This window comes from Leguminivora glycinivorella, chromosome 6 (genome assembly GCF_023078275.1).
Source record: "Leguminivora glycinivorella isolate SPB_JAAS2020 chromosome 6, LegGlyc_1.1, whole genome shotgun sequence".
NCBI classification, from domain to species: Eukaryota; Metazoa; Arthropoda; class Insecta; order Lepidoptera; family Tortricidae; genus Leguminivora; species Leguminivora glycinivorella.
In genome coordinates, this window is record NC_062976.1 from 3,104,642 (window position 1) to 3,123,510 (window position 18,869).

The 18,869-nt window shown below is 37.8% G+C and overlaps 1 protein-coding gene across 1 annotated transcript in view; it reads left to right on the plus strand.

Moving 5' to 3' along the window:
* LOC125227624 overlaps window positions 1-18,869 on the plus strand; it is a 238,252-nt gene that overhangs the window by 109,556 nt on the left and 109,827 nt on the right. The gene's annotated exons all lie outside the window — the stretch shown is intronic.

Sequence of the window (18,869 nt, forward strand, 5' to 3'; positions counted from 1 at the left end):
GGGGAGTTAGGGACCTATTGTTCGGAAAGTTTTTGATATGCTTTGAAGTTTAGTTTAAGAAGGGGATCTAAGTTTTTATGGGCGGTTGTCGGTACCTGTGTGCAGGGAATCACTTGAAAATAATTATGTAAGGTGTATTAGGATAATTCCGAATGACTGAAATGCTCTGGAAATTCCAATCTTGATATGATGGAAATAATGGTGATTTTTATGCAATTTTCGTACTTAATTAGATGACTTTCGGAATTACCCTAATGCACCTCACATTGAATAAGAATTACAGAAGTAATTAAACCGATACGATAAACACCTACATAATTACGTCGCTTATTGTCACTAAGCTAGAAATAATAAGTTAACAATTGACAACGGCTTCATTCATACACAAAATAAGTCCACCGATCCTAACACACGCACCAATCAATGTTCCAACCGCACATGTGTACATAGCTTTATAAAGCCAGCTCCACACGTGCATCCATAAATCGCGTTTATTAAAACTGCGTCCCGATTGTAATGGCCGCGCGGTCATGACGTCACGGATGTCAAAATTGGCAGTTATTATTAATGGTGACGTCACGCTCGGAATGTTTTGGCCATATGGCGGCAAGTTTGAATATAGGTATATATAATGGTTTATTTGAAATAATTTTACGACTGTATATTTACATTTGTTGACAGCGAAACAGTACATTTCCATACAAGTGCGTAAAAAAGGAAATTTGAAACGAGTGGCGATAAATTGAACACGATCGAAGGAAGTGTTTTAAATCGACACGAGTTCAGAAGTCCTTTTCGTATTACGTGTATATTACGACGTTTTTCAGTAGGTACAGATGGCCCTCCGAAGTTTCGACCTGACATAATAAACTACCACTAGTTCGTAAAAAAACACCATCTGTACTGAAATTGAAATTTCCCATTTTGGTTCATTCTGTGATAAAATGTTTACTTTCATTCAATTTTAATGAACAGATGGGTCGTGGCAATTAGATCGCAAAGATATTTTTCAACTTGAATTCGTTGACAGATGTTATCTCGCAAGTTTGATCTGATATATTTCACCGTAGCCAATCAATTGAAAAGTGTTTCACGCGGTGGCGAAATTTGTTTAACCTTCGTGCCTTGAAACCCTTGCAACGCTCAAGATTCCATTTATCGATCCCCTCGCAATCCTCACGATTCAATATTAGCATGAGCGGTTAAACAACAACTTTGCCCCCTGTAAAACAATAACTTTAACATCTACCTCTCCTCTACTTATTTTAATTATTATCAAGATTTTGCATTAAACGTTCTGAAGGTATACATATTTATTAAAACAATTTTATGTAGATTAGTGTTATAAAATTAAAAACATCTAATGGAGTTGTTTCTTGCTCGTTAGTTTTATTTACCACGAAGGAGCGTTTAAAATGTAAACGACTTCTTTTATGAGGCGAAAGAATTACGTTTTTTTACATCCAGAGTATAATGGGCAAGAAAAGTAGTTGAACTAATTTGTTGACAGTTGTCTTTATTAACGTTGAAAAGTTTTATTAAAACCAAAACAGCGGTAATTAGCATACCTACCTAATTTTTACATGAAATTGAAATAAAAATTTTCGCGTTAAACGCTCGTCGACAGTTGTCCTTAAGTGCGTTTTCACATTATCCGATCCGATATCGGATGTAGGAAGTGTTTCAAAGGATCAAAGATGGCAGCTTAGGTAAATATAATGGGATATCGGTCCGACATCCGATATGGGATCGGGTAATGTGAAAACGCACTATGTCATCGAAACCATGTTTACAGTACATTGCTGGCTGAGAAAATTTTCAAAAACTAATGATGGACTGAAAATCAAGAGTAGCTCAAAAACACCTCTTAATTCATGATAACAGTAATGGCCACTGGTACAGGTGAGAAATATTTAGGTACCTACCTACTTGAAGTGTACATAGTAACGATTCCCAATGGAACTAAAATCTATAATGCCGGGAACAATAATTTGCGAACGGTAATTTTACGACTACTGTTATCTTCCCACACTTCACTTAATCCCTTGACTGCCCCCGACCTATTTATTCCCCAAGGAGTCTAAATAAAGGGCAAACTTATTTAGACAAAGCCCGCCATTGGTGAGATCATTTTGATAACTTCATAAATCAAAAAATCTGTTATAGAGCGACATTGTTAAAAGAGCAAAAAATGTAAGTGTGCACGGGAAAACGTCCCACTTTGTCGATTGCTATAAAGCCGCTTTGTCAGTTGATTCATATAAAGATACAAGTAAATCATAGAATGACACTGTGACATAACATTTCGTCGCCCCAAATATGCCGAATTGTCTCGCTTCAATTCTAGCTACAAAACAAATGCCTAAATAATTTCCAAAAGTTATCGGACAAGTAACCATTCTGACCTCCGGAGGCAATAGAGAAGTCAGTTTCTAAATGAAAGGCAATTTTGCCTTAATTCCTAACAATTATAAAAGCTGTCATCGCATTGTTACCCGAATGTAACCTAAATAAAAGGCTATCCCGGCAATAAACATCACGCACAAACTTTAAAATTAATTGATAACGGCACCTTTAACCGACGTTTACCTAACGACTAACTTAAATTTACAGTCAACGTTAATTTTATTACGTTCACAAAGAGTTTAATTTCGCATTAAAGACATCTGTTTGTTGCTATGAACATTTGGCGGCTATTAAGTTCTATAAACTTATTGTGGCAGCTCCCTATTCCCACGTGCCCAATATCTATTGTGTAAAACGACCAAGTTGAGAAGATCTCAGCTGCTTCTGTGGTTTTATTTTAGTCGCTTAGCGTGAATCTTTATCTACGGGTACTTCTGTAACTAGTGGAAGTTATCGGGCAACTCCGCATTTTTATCCTTGGTGTAGCGAAAAACTGGTAAGTAACCGTTTGAATTCCGTGTTTGAAATATTACGCTGCCACGGTTTTCAACTTGGCCCTTTCTAGTAACCTTACATTATCATTACCTACATATCCTTTTCACATCAAACAAGGATTTCCTAGTTTGATGTAGAAGGATTTATCGATGTACCTGGAGAAATAGAGACCTATTATTCAGGTTTAAAAGAAAACTAGAATATATACTTCATTTAACATCAAATTGAACAAAACAAAGCTACAACTGCGTCGAAATTACGGGATCTAAATAAAAATCAAAATCAAAAAGGTAATCACGGTTATATCCCGGCCAATATTAGTCTAACAAAACAAACTATCTACTATTTATATTGCAGTGTAACTTCATCGTAAGTTTACACTTTTTACACTGAGAACTTCACATTAATCGCCTGCGCTAGCAAAGCCCATAAATGCATAGGGAATAGGTACGTGCAACTCCCCCGCTTTTATTTCATTGTAACAAGGAGGTCAACTCAAACTGGCCGTGTATTTGACTTGCCGATACATTGACGAGTTTACCCCAAAATTTCGGAAATCAAGGGCGGTGTAAATGGAGTATAGCAACAAATAGTTCTGGCGTCACGTGCGTGCGATTTGCCGGATGTGAGGACTGCTGGGTATCGATCTTTCAATTTTAGGGTAAGGTCACATTGTCATTATCAACATCGAGCTGTATTTTATGTATGAGAATCAATAGAATCAGCGTTTAAAATAATGTCACCGCCTTATATTTCGTAACATATCACCAGAATTAGCGGCTTATTAAAGCTGACATTAACATAAATGGCGTGAAAACGATGCTTTTGATAGCGCAATTTAACAACACCATTGTTATACTTTTGGTATAATTTTCCCATTTATGTACCCGCTGACCATGGCGCTTTTCTAGTGTGCACCCCTCTTGCTAAAAGCTCGGCCAGTCGACCCATCCGCGTTTTGAAAGCGCAGCATTAGCATAGCGGAATGATGGCGGTGCGTCGCACGAAGCAGATAGCGGGCGTTTTCAAAGCGATCCGCTCTGAATGCGCTTGCATCCGCTCCGCTAACGCTACGCTATCAAAACGCCCTATGTGTGGCCGGACCTTAAGCCAGAGATAAATTATAAGTAAAATAAATATAACAGACCTTAAACAGACGGGCGTGGATCTGGCAGGCCCATGCGGAGATGGCGGGACGACCTGGACGTGTATCTCAATAACCGGGACGAGTGGAAATCGAAGGAGGAGGCCTTTGCCCAGCAGTGGGACATGGACATAGCATAGGCTTTAAACAATAAATATATCCTTATACAAAATAGAACATCGTCACTAATAGTAGGTGTTACCGGATTCGACTTTTCGGACCTAGGACCAATAAAATTGGTCCACATCATAAACAGGGTCCCTACCGATTAGGACACACCGCCCGATAAAAAAGAAACACAGTATTGCTTTGTGTGAGATAGTTGAAGAATTATGTATAAGAGCCGTACATTCTTTCTACGTGTACTTATCTAAAGTACGAGTATACTTAGGTTCTAAACCTATTAGACATCTCACATCTTAAGCCCGAAAATATTTGAGCCGAGAAAGAGACTCAACCAAACTTCAGTCTTAAAACGATTCATTTTGGCAGAAATTCTAGAGACGTAGGCGTAGGAATAAACATGTCAAGCCTTCGTACCGCGACAAATTCAATTTATATGCAAAAAGGTGTAATCCATCATATGGTCTTACTACACTTAAGCCCAATTGTAGCCAGGACAGATATCTGGCAGGGTTTTGGCAATCAATAACCATTGAATAGAAAACGATACCGATTATGTATTTATCATTATCGGAATAAGATGAATGGAATGACATTTGCACAGGCCTACTATTGTCATGTTGAAATGCGTAGGGCTTGGTCCTCACAATGGCCTCCCGGAATCAATATGACATCAATTTTATGGTCCGAATATCACTCCGTATTTGTGTCAACGTCCATGTTGTCATGATCTTCAAAATATGCGAGCATCGAAGGATTTCCTTTCTCAAAACATATGACTATCAATTTTAAACTTTATTTAGTTAAATATTCATTCTGTGCAGACGTATTTCACCAAACTTTTTTATGCACTTTTGCTATATCGTTCGGTTTTTGTTCCCAGTCCCATCCCTATGATGGCTCTTACAGAAACATTTCTATTTCATATCTAATCTATTTTTTCGAAGGATCTCTATAATTTTGAGAAGTAGCAAGAAAGGTCAGAGTAGCAAGAAATCTGAAGTTTGGTTAATAATTTATCAAACTCTACTTTCTGTCAATCATCAAATCAAAGCAACTAAACCTTAAGTACTTTTTTACATTATCCGATCCGATATCGGATGTAGGACCGATATCCCATACATTGAAGCCGCCATCTTTGATTTTTGCCTTTGAAATCCTTCCGACATCCGATATCGGATCGGATAATGTGAAAACGCACTAAGGGCCACTTGCACCACCCGCTTAACTCAAGGTTAGTGGGCTGTCACTGTCAACTGTCAAATTCCATATAAAATGGTGAGTTAACCTCAGATTAACCTTCCATTTTCGGTGGTACAAGTGTCCCTAAAAGGCCTAGATATTTATGAGTCTCGTGCCAATTCGGATATTGCCAAAGATAAGTGTTTATCGCTAAATCACATCTCCCAATATCCTCCGATAAGTATCTTATCGATAGTTTATGGTTAGGGGAGTTATAAGCTGGTTTATAAAATGTACGTATTTACTTAATGCTTTTTAGTACTGTATATTTAATAACTGAGAATATGACTTCAGAATGTTAATGTATAAATAAAAAGTCACGAGGGGTAAGGCAATTCATACACAGAACTTTAAGGACCCAAAATTTCTTATGAAACTTATAACGCCGTGGCTTGCGTGGGCGACGGTCGCGCGATGGTCGCGCGACGGCGATGCGACGCATACGAAATCAAACCTTATCGATATGGAAGTAGATGATGCGATGAGATGCGAAGTTTCTAATGGGTCGGCAACGCGCACGTGACACCCCTTAAGTTGCGCGTCCATAGGTTGCGGTGACCGCTTTCCATCAGGCGGGCCGTATAACTGTTTGCCACCGACGTGGTATAAAAAAAAACGAGACGGCGACGGTCGCGCGACGGTTGCGCGACCGTCGCCTACGCAAGACACGGCGTAAGAATACGGGCGTTTGAGAGCGATGACGAATTTGTACACGTGATAAACGTAGAACGACTAACAAACATTCAATAGAAATAAATTAAATAACGATGTTCAAATAACTACTTATTACGAATGTTCAATTTCTCCCTTGTATTTATTTTTAACCGACTTCAAAAAGGAGGAGGTTCTCAATTCGACTGAAAGTTTTTTTTTTTTTTTTTTTTTTTTTTTGTATGTATTTATGTTACTCGATATCTCCGAGGATCGTGGACCGATTTTCAAAATTTTTTTTTGATCGAACGGGTATAACCCCGAGATGGTCCCATTGGCACCAAGTCGGGGTCTGATGATGGGATCTTGGAGAAATCGAGGGAACTCTTCAAATGTTATAGGCACATGTAATGTTCTTAGTGTATTTTTCAAAGGTACACCAGTATTTACGCCTGATGGTAATAATTTTATGTGGCTGAGCTGATGATGGAAGGTCAACTCTTCAACGGTTAGGAGTTAAAGGATAATTCTTTCACTACTGTACATATATTCGGACTGATACATATAATATCACTAGGAACCACTAAAAATCAACAAATAAATTAACTTTTTAACAAAAAATAAAACCGCCTTCAAAAAAAGCGTGTTACAAAACACGGAGAAACTAAAAAGCCAAAAGTAATAAACCTTCGAATTCAGATTTCTTATCGGATTGCAATAATCTAAACATCCAAATTATAAACAAATCAATTATTTTTGGAGTCGGGGCCAGCCTGCGTATGGTTGGGTGGGGCAAACAGGAAATAGCAAGGCGACGAACAGGTCTGGTACCGACTACAAAAATAATTGATTTGTTTATAATTTGGATGTTTAGATTATTGCAATCCGATAAGAAATCTGAATTCGAAGGTTTATTATTTTTGGCTTTTTAGTTTCTCCGTGTTTTGTAACACGCTTTTTTTGAAGGCGGTTTTATTTTTTGTTAAAAAGTTAATTTATTGCTTACAAAAGTATTCAAGTCCAAAACCAAAGCTTATTGGTCTATAATCTATTCTCAAAAAAAAGAAAAATAAAATTGTAGACCGATATGTGGGTATTTCTATTTGATGCCACCACGTTTCACATTATATATTGACATAAGACAAGGTCAAACGTGACCTTTATTGTCCACATATTGTATCTACGTTTACGTGGTACAGTCACCGTCATAAATAAATGATGATTTCTGTACCTTGTCGCTTTTAATCGTTTGACAATTTCGTATGACATTTCAAACACGGCGTTAAAGTGACAAAGTACAGAAGTCATCACTTATTTATGCCGGTGACTGTACCATGCATTATTGATAATCCCTCAAAAGGTATAGACGACCGACCATCTTGGCATTAAAAAAAGTCGGCAAATTTTCAAAAATGTAGGGCTTTCAAGGGCTCACTGGCCAATTGGCCAATTGAAGACAATTGTCTTCATAAAACGCGTGCCTTCCTTAACATCATCATCCTCCTCCTTGCGTTATCCCGGCATTTTGCCATGGCTCATGGAAGCCTAGGGTCCGCTTTGACAAATAATCCCAAGATTTGGCGTAGGCACTAATTTTTACGAAAGCGACTGCCATCTGACCTTCCAACCCAAAGGGTAAACTAGACCTTATTGGAATTAGTCCGGTTTCCTCACGATGTTTTCCTTCACCGAAAAGCGACTGGCAAATATCAAATGACATTTCGCACATAAATTCCGAAAAACTCATTGGTGCGAGCCGGGGTTCAAACCCGCGACCTCCGGAACGAAAGTCGCACGTACTTACCGCTAGGCTACCAGCGCTTCGCGTGCGTTCCTACACATTGACGATTATTGACGAGCCATAACACTTAAAAATTCATTGAAAATGTAGCCCGGGCATTTTTACTGCCAAGATTTGGTTGATCGTCTGTTTATGTATTAATTTTTCGATGGTTTTAGTACACAAGTTACTTTAGAAGCAAGTCAATGTTGTATTCAAATAATGCTTTATGGCGATTCATAAAACTGGTGAGTTATGAATTTTGCAGGGTTGATAAATCGCTCCTTTTATGTGCTTTAGAAGTTTGAAAGCATCGCAGCCAATGCGGGGTACGGATCAATTTTCTATAATCGGATTATCTAAAATCGATATTCCTGAGCTCATTCAATGCGGTCTGTTTACGTCGATAAGTTTGCAAACTGACACAAAACAAACACTGACACGTGGTGTCTGCGTGACGAAAGTGACACATTTCTGGTTCTCTAGCCAAGTGCAACCGTTGACGCTCTGTATAGTTTATATTCTTGTTTTCTCTTTCTATCGCTTTTCCGTATCGGCGCGACAGAGCCAGTTGCGTCATTCGCCAAGTGTCGTCAACTAGTGTATACTTCATTTAAAATACGAAGGCCCTTGAGACGGTTATTGAGCGTTAACAATAGAATTAAGTGAAAACAAACTTTTTTGACATTCTTTACTGTGGGCTTACTTCTTGCACTATAGGCCTCGGCTCGCTACGTGAAAGATAATGGCCGGGTAACTGATGATAAATCGCGTACATATAGTTGTATGCTGTTCGCAACGACGCGTATCAATTTGAAGTGCTCCTAATTAGATAGCAAAAGGCACAAAATATTTAGGTATCGGTAATAAGCCCCTTTGTCAAGTTTCAAGTTCTATCGGGCTTCGTATTCAAAATGGAGTATGCGTTTGGCTAGAGGCCCTGTCATGTCGATTTGATGTGACGTTGCATCATTTTAATCCTTAACGGGTGACGTTTTTTGTGTTGGGAGGCGTGGATTATGTCGTAAGTGTACACATGGCATTATGGTGCACATTTTGGTGTTGTAAGTACAAAGTTGACGTAACGATAGATGAAAATAATTTCGTTTAAGACGATACGGTAGGGGTCAATTCTCCATACAAACGCTCTCGACTATTTCCTCCCTGGTTTTTGAAGATAGAGTAATGATATTTTTAACACAGAATGTTATTATTTTTATCTGTGTCGGACCGTTTTGATTTTTTTGATATTCTGCTTTTTAAAGACTCTAGAGCCAATCAAAAATTTCCAAAAACGGCCTTTTTCATTGTGGCGCAAAAAAAGGTGTGATCCTCAGGATTGGTAACAATTAACCAAAAAATCTAAACGGTCCGACATAGATTATTTCATTGTTATTCTCAAATTTCGTTCCAATTGATTAAGTTTTGAAGGAGGAAAGAGTCGAGAGCGGAACCTCGATTTTAAAGATTTTTTGAAATATATTTTGACTGAATTGTTCTTAATGGACAATTTTTTTTCGATAAATCTAGATGATAACACTTGTATATTTAACTTAAATTTCCAAGTTGAACGGGGGGCTCCTTTCCATTTTAGCATTTTCGCTACCGTATCCTCTTAATAATTTAGTTATATTTTGACTGTCTTTTCAGCCGTTCCCTCATGGCTGAGGATGGTGACGAACAGTGATTTCCTTCCACTTGACGCGGTCTAGGGCCATATGGACTGCCGTCTGCATGGAACCACAAGCTTTCTTCACGGTGTCAGCCCGCCATATTTTGATTACAAGCTTGCGATTGTAAATTTAAAAATAATGCTAACACCTACTGTTGTTTCCGACATAACGATATTTCTTTAATCATTTTCACAAAAAACACAGGTACCTAAAACCATCCAAAAACTTTTGCATGTACATATTTGCAATCGATTGCTGTATGTATAAATGTCTACATTTATTTTAATACGTGCAAGATATAACTACCTAGTTATATTATTGACGTATTCGCCCTCATCAAGTAAATTCGGTTAATCGTAGTTATGCTAACCCATCTCAACTATGCGAAGGTCCATAACTCAAATTGGAGGCGACATTCCCAACGCACTACGGAATACCGACAATTCGAATCTCTAAACTAACCAATTTTCTGGAGCTATCAGATGAGATCGACAAAGCATATAGAATAATTTTTCATAAGTGTTACTATTCTTATTTATAATATAACGTTGGAGTGGTATGGTCATGTAATGAGGAGGGATGAATGTCATGTAGGCAAAAGAATGTTGGAGATGAAGGTTGATGGATGGAGAGGGAGGGGTAAACCCAAACAACGAAAGAAAGAGAAAGTTGAGTTGTGTGAAAGAGGATATGAGGAAGAAAGATGTGAGTGTTGAGATGACGAAAGATAGAGGAGAATGGAAGAGGAAGACATGTTGTACCGACCCCACATAACGTGGGATAAGGGTAGGAGGAAGAAGAAGAAGGTCAATCGATTTTTGTAAAATTTTGTAAGCAATTTGTGACCATTGTTCAATGTTTTTTGCGCGAGGATACGACAGTTCTACAGCTCCCTGTCTGATAGAAGTTTGTCTCAGAAATATAATTCTTATATATACTTGTAAACACCCATAAACTCACGCCTGTTTTTCCATAAAATGGGTAAGTGGGCAGAGTTTCAGTGCCACTATTAGCAATCAAGGAGTTGAAACAATGCTATTATTGTGACATATTACTAAGAAAGATCTTGGGCCCTGTGAGGAGAGCGGATGGTAGTTTTAGGCTCCTCAAAAATGCTGAAATTGAAGACCTTGTGGCTGCACCTAACATCATTGCCGAAACTAAAGCCCATCGTCTCCGTTGGCTCGGCCACGTTTTAAGAATGGAGGATGATTGTGGCGCGAAAAGGGCATACCTTGGTGTCTCAGTAGACCGGAGGTCAAGTGGACCTAGATATCGTTGGGGTGATGCCGTTGAAGCGGATCTGCACGATCTTCAAGCAGAAAACTGGAGGGACGTCGCTAAGGATCGAGATAATTGCGTACACTCGTGTCGGAGGCCAAGACTCATTTTGGGTCGCTGCGCCAATTAGTAGTAGTAGTAGTATTGCTGGCTATTCCATCGCCCACACCACAAATTTGAACCCACATCCAACAGTAGACTTTTACACCCTTATGAGAAAAAGAAGGTGATGAAATTCTTAACCCGTCACAGGATAATTGTGTGTGTTTAGTAAAACGTCCCACTTTGTCGGTTACCATTAAGGCGAGATTTACTTGTATATTTATTCATGAATAAACTGACAAAGCGGCTTTATAGCAATCGACAAAGTGGGACGTTTTCCCGTGCAAACTCACAATTCCCACTATAGTCAGGCTACGTGACCAGCTATTTCAGAGATGCGCTAATCTCATTCAAATTCCCCTGAACTCGACTTAATCCGGCCAGATTTACATAATTTCCACTATAGTTCCACTTTATGGTTTTCCATACGAAAAGGTTTTATGCTTCAAGTGCCATAAGGTCGTTTTCATCTGAATTTCGAACAGAGACTTGTCTTTATTGCAAGTTGACCCTTTATAATAAAGAGTACTATCGTACAGTATGGCCACTCCCGCTCCCCGCTGAAATTGCCGCCCACTCCTTCTCGGTTACCTCACAGTTACCGCCTATCAAAAACGCGAACAGTCGACCTGTCATATTTCACTAATACATGCATAGTACGCGTTCACCTACACGAGCTTAGAATGTGTGCTAGGAACGCGCCTCTTTCATATATTTGATCGCCATTGTCCAAGGTGTGTCGTCAGTGTCTAAGGTGTGTCGGCAGTGTCCGAGTTGTGTCGCCAGTTCCCGAGGTGTGCTTTAGGTGTAGAACGCCACTTATTCGTGTACACAATGTAAGTGCCATGTGTTTGCTTTAAAGTATACGTCTGTTTTGCTTTAGTTTTGATTTAGTTTTGCTCTAGCGGATTTTACTCTATAACCTACATTAGTGGCCGCGGTTTTGACTAAGCCTATAAGCTGCAAGATTTACCCTTGCTATAGATAGAGTGATTTTTAGATGAATGGTCGGTAATTTGATGCAAAATCCAATAAGTATTTATTTGTGTACATATATTGCTTTTTATCTTATTATGTTAAAGTCGGTACAATACAAATAATATTTGGGGAGATGCTTACAGAATAATTACTTGAAATCTTCAACATCATTAAAAAACCGACAAGAGCGTGTCGGGCCACGCTCAGTGTAGGGTTCCGTATTTTTCTCAAAAACTATTGAACCTATCAAGTTTAAAACAATTTTCGTAGAAAGTCTTTATAAAGTTCTACTTTTGAGCTATTTTTCATATTTTTTAAACATATGGTTCAAAAGTTAGAGGGGGGGGGGAGACACACACTTTTTTTTCCTTTAGGAGCGATTATATCCGAAAATATTAATATTATCAAAAAACGATTTTAGTAAACCCTTATTCATTTTTAAATACCTATTCAACAATATATCACACGTTGGGGTTGGAATGAAAAAAAAATCAGTCCCCACTTTACATGTGGGGGGGGGGGTACCCTAATAAAACATTTTTTCCATTTTTTATTTTTGCACTTTGTCGGCGTTATTGATATACATATTGGTACCAAATTTTAGCTTTCTAGTGCTAACGGTTACTGAGATTATCCGATTATGAGACGGACGGATGGACGGACGGACAGACAGACATGGCGAAACTATAAGGGTTCCTAGTTGACTACGGAACCCTAAAAATATAGTATAATCTGATGACAAATTAATAATGATCAAATTGATTAATAAAGATCCTATGTAGAATGAATTCTTTAAATCCTATTCGGTTTTTAAATTTAGCCATATCTGCAAGGCTTAACGCCCTTGATATATTTCTAGTCCATCTGATAATTTGATACGGTAGACTAGCGATTCTAACCCCTATTACCCCGTCTCACGGTTTCCCAAATGGTCAGCTGTCTCAATTCGTACAGTCACCTAGCCAACGTCATAATCGTTTGCTTCGTAAGCGTATAGTAGCTAGCTTTCCTTTTCGCTTTTCTGTAGTGGCGCAACAGAGCCAGACTGCGTTTCGTTCGGCGTCTAGCCTCAACGATTGTCTCTTCGGCTAGGCCGGCTGGTATCTGAGTTATAATAAACTTCCGAATCATATTACTGACTTGTCAATTAATAAATTTAAGAATCATGTAAAGCGTGTACTCATTTCCAAAGCTTATTATACAACACAAGACTACATGAATGATAAAACAACGTGGGATTAATTGTTATTCGAAATGGTTTCTTATTTTTACGTTTTTTATTATTATTATTGTTGATGAAATTAATATTGTATTTTTTTGGACATTGGATTTTTTCTAGAAATATTCTAGACATGTATTTTTATATATACCTAATTATATATTTTTTGTTAAACGATTATTTTTATATGAAATTGTATTTATATTATAGACTCAATATTATTATGAACAATAATTACAACAATAAATCGCTCTGATAATTAGGTTAGATTAAGATCATAACATATATGTAATGAACTATTCATAAGAGCTTGTAACTAGGCCTACATGAATAAAGATATTTTGAATTGAATTGAATTAGTATCCAATCAAAGAGGGCTATATTTCACTCAGGCGTATTTCCTAGTCAGGATATTTGCGAAGGAAAACTACTCGTAAATCAAATGCTTCTGAAAATAGCTGTGCTTTGGAAAATTACTTATACATGGGCTTTGGAAGATTTAATAAATTATGCTTGTGTATTACGTATATCTACGTTTTTTATACCACGTCGGTGGCAAACAGGCATACGGGCCGATGGAAAGCGGTCACCATAACGCCTGTAACTCAAGGGGTGTCACATGCGCGTTATAATACATAAAATATATTAGGTTTTCGTGCTACATTATGCATTTTGTGGAGGTGGGCGGAAGTTGAATATTGCTAACGAGTGTAAGTTAAATCGCGACGTCTTGCCGGAACAATTTGAAGACTCGAATTTGCAATATTCTTACGATTCGAGTTACAAACAATATCTTGATCACACTTGCATCATCATCATCATCCTCCTTGCGTCCGCCAGGCTAGCCAGCCAGGGGTCCGCTTTGACAACTTGATCACACTTGCAATAGGTATATAAAAATTAAAAAGATAAAAAAGTTAAACACGCTACTAGAAATTTCTATTCTAACTCACTAGGGACATTTTTTTCCGCATTTAAATAGTGTGTGAGTGTGACGAAAAGTACGTAACGTGATATGACAACGCACTTAACGCTAAAACACGTTAGTGGACAATAAATAAGTTGTACCTACATCATGGATTCTCTTTCACAAATCTTGGTCGTAAAAAACTTAGGAAATGTTCTGTATTTGTGTCGAAATGGTCGTGTTTGTGAATGGAAATAGCGAAATATCGGTCGTAAATCAGAGATTTAATAGCCTTGCTCGGAAAACAAGTGTGGGTTCTTGGTCTTGGTGATTTGTGGGCATTTGACCTTAGGCGTAAATAACGCTGATTTCAGGAGTTTTTATGTTCAGTGATCGGATATTTGGATGCCTGGCTGCGGTATAAAGTTGAAATAGTAACAATTGATACAATTTAGAGAGATTGGAGACTTCTAGAATTAGAGAGATTACAGACCCCTAGAAAATAATATTTTATAAAATATTTAGGTATGTAATTTAGGACTTAAAATTAGATTTAAACTGGTATAGGTAGGTCACTTTCCTCGAGTATCAATCAAAACACTGTTTATTTCAAATGGCCTTGGAGGTACCAACCTACTACCTACATTGAGGTTATTTCACAAGTGAGAAACTTTAGAAATGAATTATAAATCTACTAAAATGCGTCCTTAGTTGAGTAAATGTTCCTAAAAATAGTTCCTTTTATTAAATATCAGCTACACACTTTAAGATACACTACACTGAGAGAAATTTGCATTGTGAATTGAGCAAGTTCGACTTGTTGCGGGTTTATCCGTTTGAAACAAAAGTAGGTATTTTAGTGAGCGGAATAAATCACAATATTGCTGATATAAGTCGAATTTGTTCGAACAACAAGGTCAAACTTGTTAAAAGATATTTGATTGAATCAGCCAAATATATGTTTAAAACAATATGTGTCATGTTGCTTTTATAAAATCGACTCGTTGATTCAAATATATTGTGTTATGATTCAAATGATGAGTAACTTGTAGAATCTACTAGTGACACTTAACAAAATCTAACTTGTTGTTTGAACCAAAGAGCACGTAGGCGCTATTTTAACCAAAACACTAAACTTGTTGAACGAACATAAGAACTGGTTGTTTTTTCTCTCAGTGTAACTTACCTGTAGGTAGCTATTTCTACCTGCCAGATAAAAAAGGACACTTACTACCTACTATGCGAAGCGCCTTTTCAAAGAGAAAAGAACAGTTTAACTACTTACAAACTAACTAGCTTAATGAAAGAAGTTGGTATACCATGGTACCTTGCACAAAACTAATTAAAGTGAATCTTACATAAAACTTTAGTGTTCAAACCACTCTTACCTTAATGCCTGCGTCTTGAAATATTCATAGAAATTGTCTAAATCCTAGCCTCGCTGAATGGCTAAGGATATTTGCTGGACCAAGAAAGACCCAGCCCGGGGATCACAGCCCTTTTCCCTCAACCGACGCCCTATCTCCCTAACAAGCTTCTTGGCCTCGGCACACCACGGTCCAGCCGTCTCGACAGCAATCGGAACAAAGTCATACACTATGTCTAGAGTCACTTTCGTAAAAACTGGTGCCTACGCCAAATCTTGAGATTATTTGTGAAAGGAGACCCCAAGCTTCCGGGAACCGTGGAAAATGGATAACGCAAGGAGGATAATGATTAACAACTTACTTAGGTACAGTTTTTGGCAACTATACTTATAATAGGCTATTTTCCTACTAGTCAAAGTAAAATCAGCTTCTTTTAAGAACTGTGAAAACGATTTGCTAATATGGAATAACTATGAAATACTGAGAAGTGACGTCACGGTCAATTCATTTACTTTATATCTTTCTCTTTGACTTGTTAAATAGAAATTATGTTTAAACATAACTACTGTTCATATTTTCTTTTCTTCTAATTATTTGGTGGTTTATTTCGTCCACTGCTTAAAAAATATTTTTAACCCCCGACGCAAAAACGAAGGGGTGTTATAAGTTTGACGTGTCTGTCTGTGTGTATGTCTGTCTGTCTGTCTGTCTGTCTGTCTGTCTGTGTGTATGTCTGTCTGTCTGTCTGTCTGTCTGTCTGTCTGTCTGTCTGTCTGTTTGTCTGTCTGTCTGTCTGTGTGTGTGTCTGTCTGTGGCATCGTAGCTCTCGAACGGACGAACCGATTTTGATTTAGTTTTTTTTGTCTGAAAGCTGAGTTAGTCGGGAGTGTTCTTAGCCATGTTTCATGAAAATCGGTCCACTAGGTCGCGGTCGGGGGTTTTTTCAAAATTTTAATTTTGTGGTTAGGTTATAATTTAAGTACCTATAGGAAACTAGCCTATTAGTAGCTATATCCGCTGTTTTTAGTTCTTTATCGACCATTGCTGTGCATAGGCCTCTACTAGTATGCCACTTCTCCCGGTCCAAAGCTAATCTCATCCAGTTATGGCCTGCAAGTTTGTGGATGTCGTCGATCCAACTAGCCAACGGATGCCAGGCACTTCTTACATTTGTAAGCGGCCGCCATTCCGTTAACATATGTTTAGTCCATCTGTCATCACTCTGCCTAGCAACTCTGTTTTTAACCCCCGACGCAAAAAGGACGTGGTGTTATAAGTTTGACGTGTCTGTCTGTCTGTTTGTTTGTCTGTCTGTCTGTGTGTGTGTCTGTCTGTGGCATCGTAGCTCCCGAACGTATGAACCGATTTCGATTTAGTTTTTTTTTGTTTGAAAGCTGAGTTAGTCGGGAGTGTTCTTAGCCATGTTTCATAAAAATCGGTCCACTATGTCGCGGTCGGGTTTTTTTTTTTTTTTCAAAATTTAAATTTTGTGGTTAGGGTATTCTCTACGCTGTAGCTACCTCGCTGCTACGACCTTCTGAGTTCAAGGCCACCGCTACGCGAAGGCTCGAGCGGTCGCGTGATTTATTGCTACGAAACTACTACGACCGGGTTCGAGCCTACACTAATATCAGACTGTAATCCAACTGAGCTTTTATCACCTATTGCAAGCCACGATCTTTTCACGATTTAGAATACGTTACTCGAACAACGAAAATGTCTCTAAAAATGATACTTTTCCGATTTCATTCTGAATGTCAGTGTAAGTTCGAATTGGCCTAAGTAATTATTTCTGAATTTATTGCTACGAAACTAAGCTGTGACCAATAATGGCTTAATAGTGCTGTATTTTTATTTTTCCTTTATTTTGTTGCGGTTGTAGTTTTATCGCCAAGAAAACAATCCAATAAAGTTTTATGTTTTTGTTACACGTTATTTTCTTAGAGTCCCCACTAATAACACACTACTTTACTTTCAATCCCTGAAATGCTAAAAATGGCACTAGAACTTGAACAGGTTTATGTGCTCTGCCTACTCTTTTTGGGAATACGAGCGTGTTTGTTTGTGTATGTGTCCACCATTCTTGCTCCTAGGTTTTCATTAGCATTTACCTATTTAATTACTGAAGGGAAAGAAGAATTTAAACGTACCACTGTACATTGATTGTACCTACCTAGTAACTAGTAAAAGCCAAGTAAGCATTGGGGTAATTTCGAAAGTCACATTAAAATCACCATTATTTCCATCATATCAAGATTCCCCTTTCGAAATTACCCGAGCATTTCTGTGCTTCGGAATTACCCCAATGCACCCTATTAACTTAAAATTCAAGTAGGCACCTGATAACTGTATTAGCAACGAACTGCATTGCAGTGGACTATATCTAACCTCTTTTTTTATATCTTTTCGACGTTGGCCAAATGTCTCGCAGCCGAGGCCAGAAAAGTAGTTTACTTTAACTACCTATTTTAAAAAGTTAACTCGTGTCTGAATTCTGTTAACCGTAATGCGCCAAAACTGCAGCAAAATCTTACATAATAAGATCAAGGCTACTTAGCAGAGGTTGCCAAGCACGATTTAATTTTGCCACTTCAATTAGATTTGTTTAGATTCGTGGTTTACATGTTTTTAAGACACACGGGTCGAACGCGATAATAGTTATTTGTTACGAGTATACAAGAGTGCAAAGTTGTATTATAACGCCGAGTGTGGAATTGAAAAACGTTCGAGAATAAAATCCTGAGCTTGCGAGTTTTTCAACACACGAGAAGTAAATACATTTGCACTCGTGTGTAACACAAAACTTTTCCCCTCACAAGTACAACGCAAAAAACGCGTTTATCACTGCTTCCAGTAGTTCCACAGGTGGTAAAACATCTTCATCACTAGATTAACCCACTTTTATAAATTTGAAAGCAGAAAATTTGCCTCTATTCAAGGTCTAATTACTTTATCCACTAGTGGTTAAAATGCGTTTTTACCCGCTGGTATTAAAGGACAAAACACGTGTTTCCAAGCTAGTGAGGGGGAAAATAACATTATTACATTTATTACCTTTTACCCAACGTTTCTGCCAGGTTGCACTAGTCGCGTTTGATCCGTGTGTGTCTTAAAAAAATGTTTACAACGCGAGAAATCAAAAACATTTATTCAGCAAGTAGGCCACAGGGGCACTTTTACATGTCAACAATTACAACAAATAGTATGAATTCAACTAAAGTACAAAGTTACTATAATAGGCTACTAGACTCATATCTAATTTGGCGCAATAAATGATTGTCTTCTGTAATACTTGACATAAGAAACCAATATTTAATTATTTTGGATTTTAAAGGCAAGTACTCTCTTTATTTACATGAACATATTTACATAATTATATAAGAAACTAAGACTAAACTTAAAAGCTATCTAATGTCTAAATTTTAAATGTGTACGATGACTACGTATTTTTAATTAAAAAATGTGAGTATTTTTTTTATATTTTGGCCACCGAAAACGCTG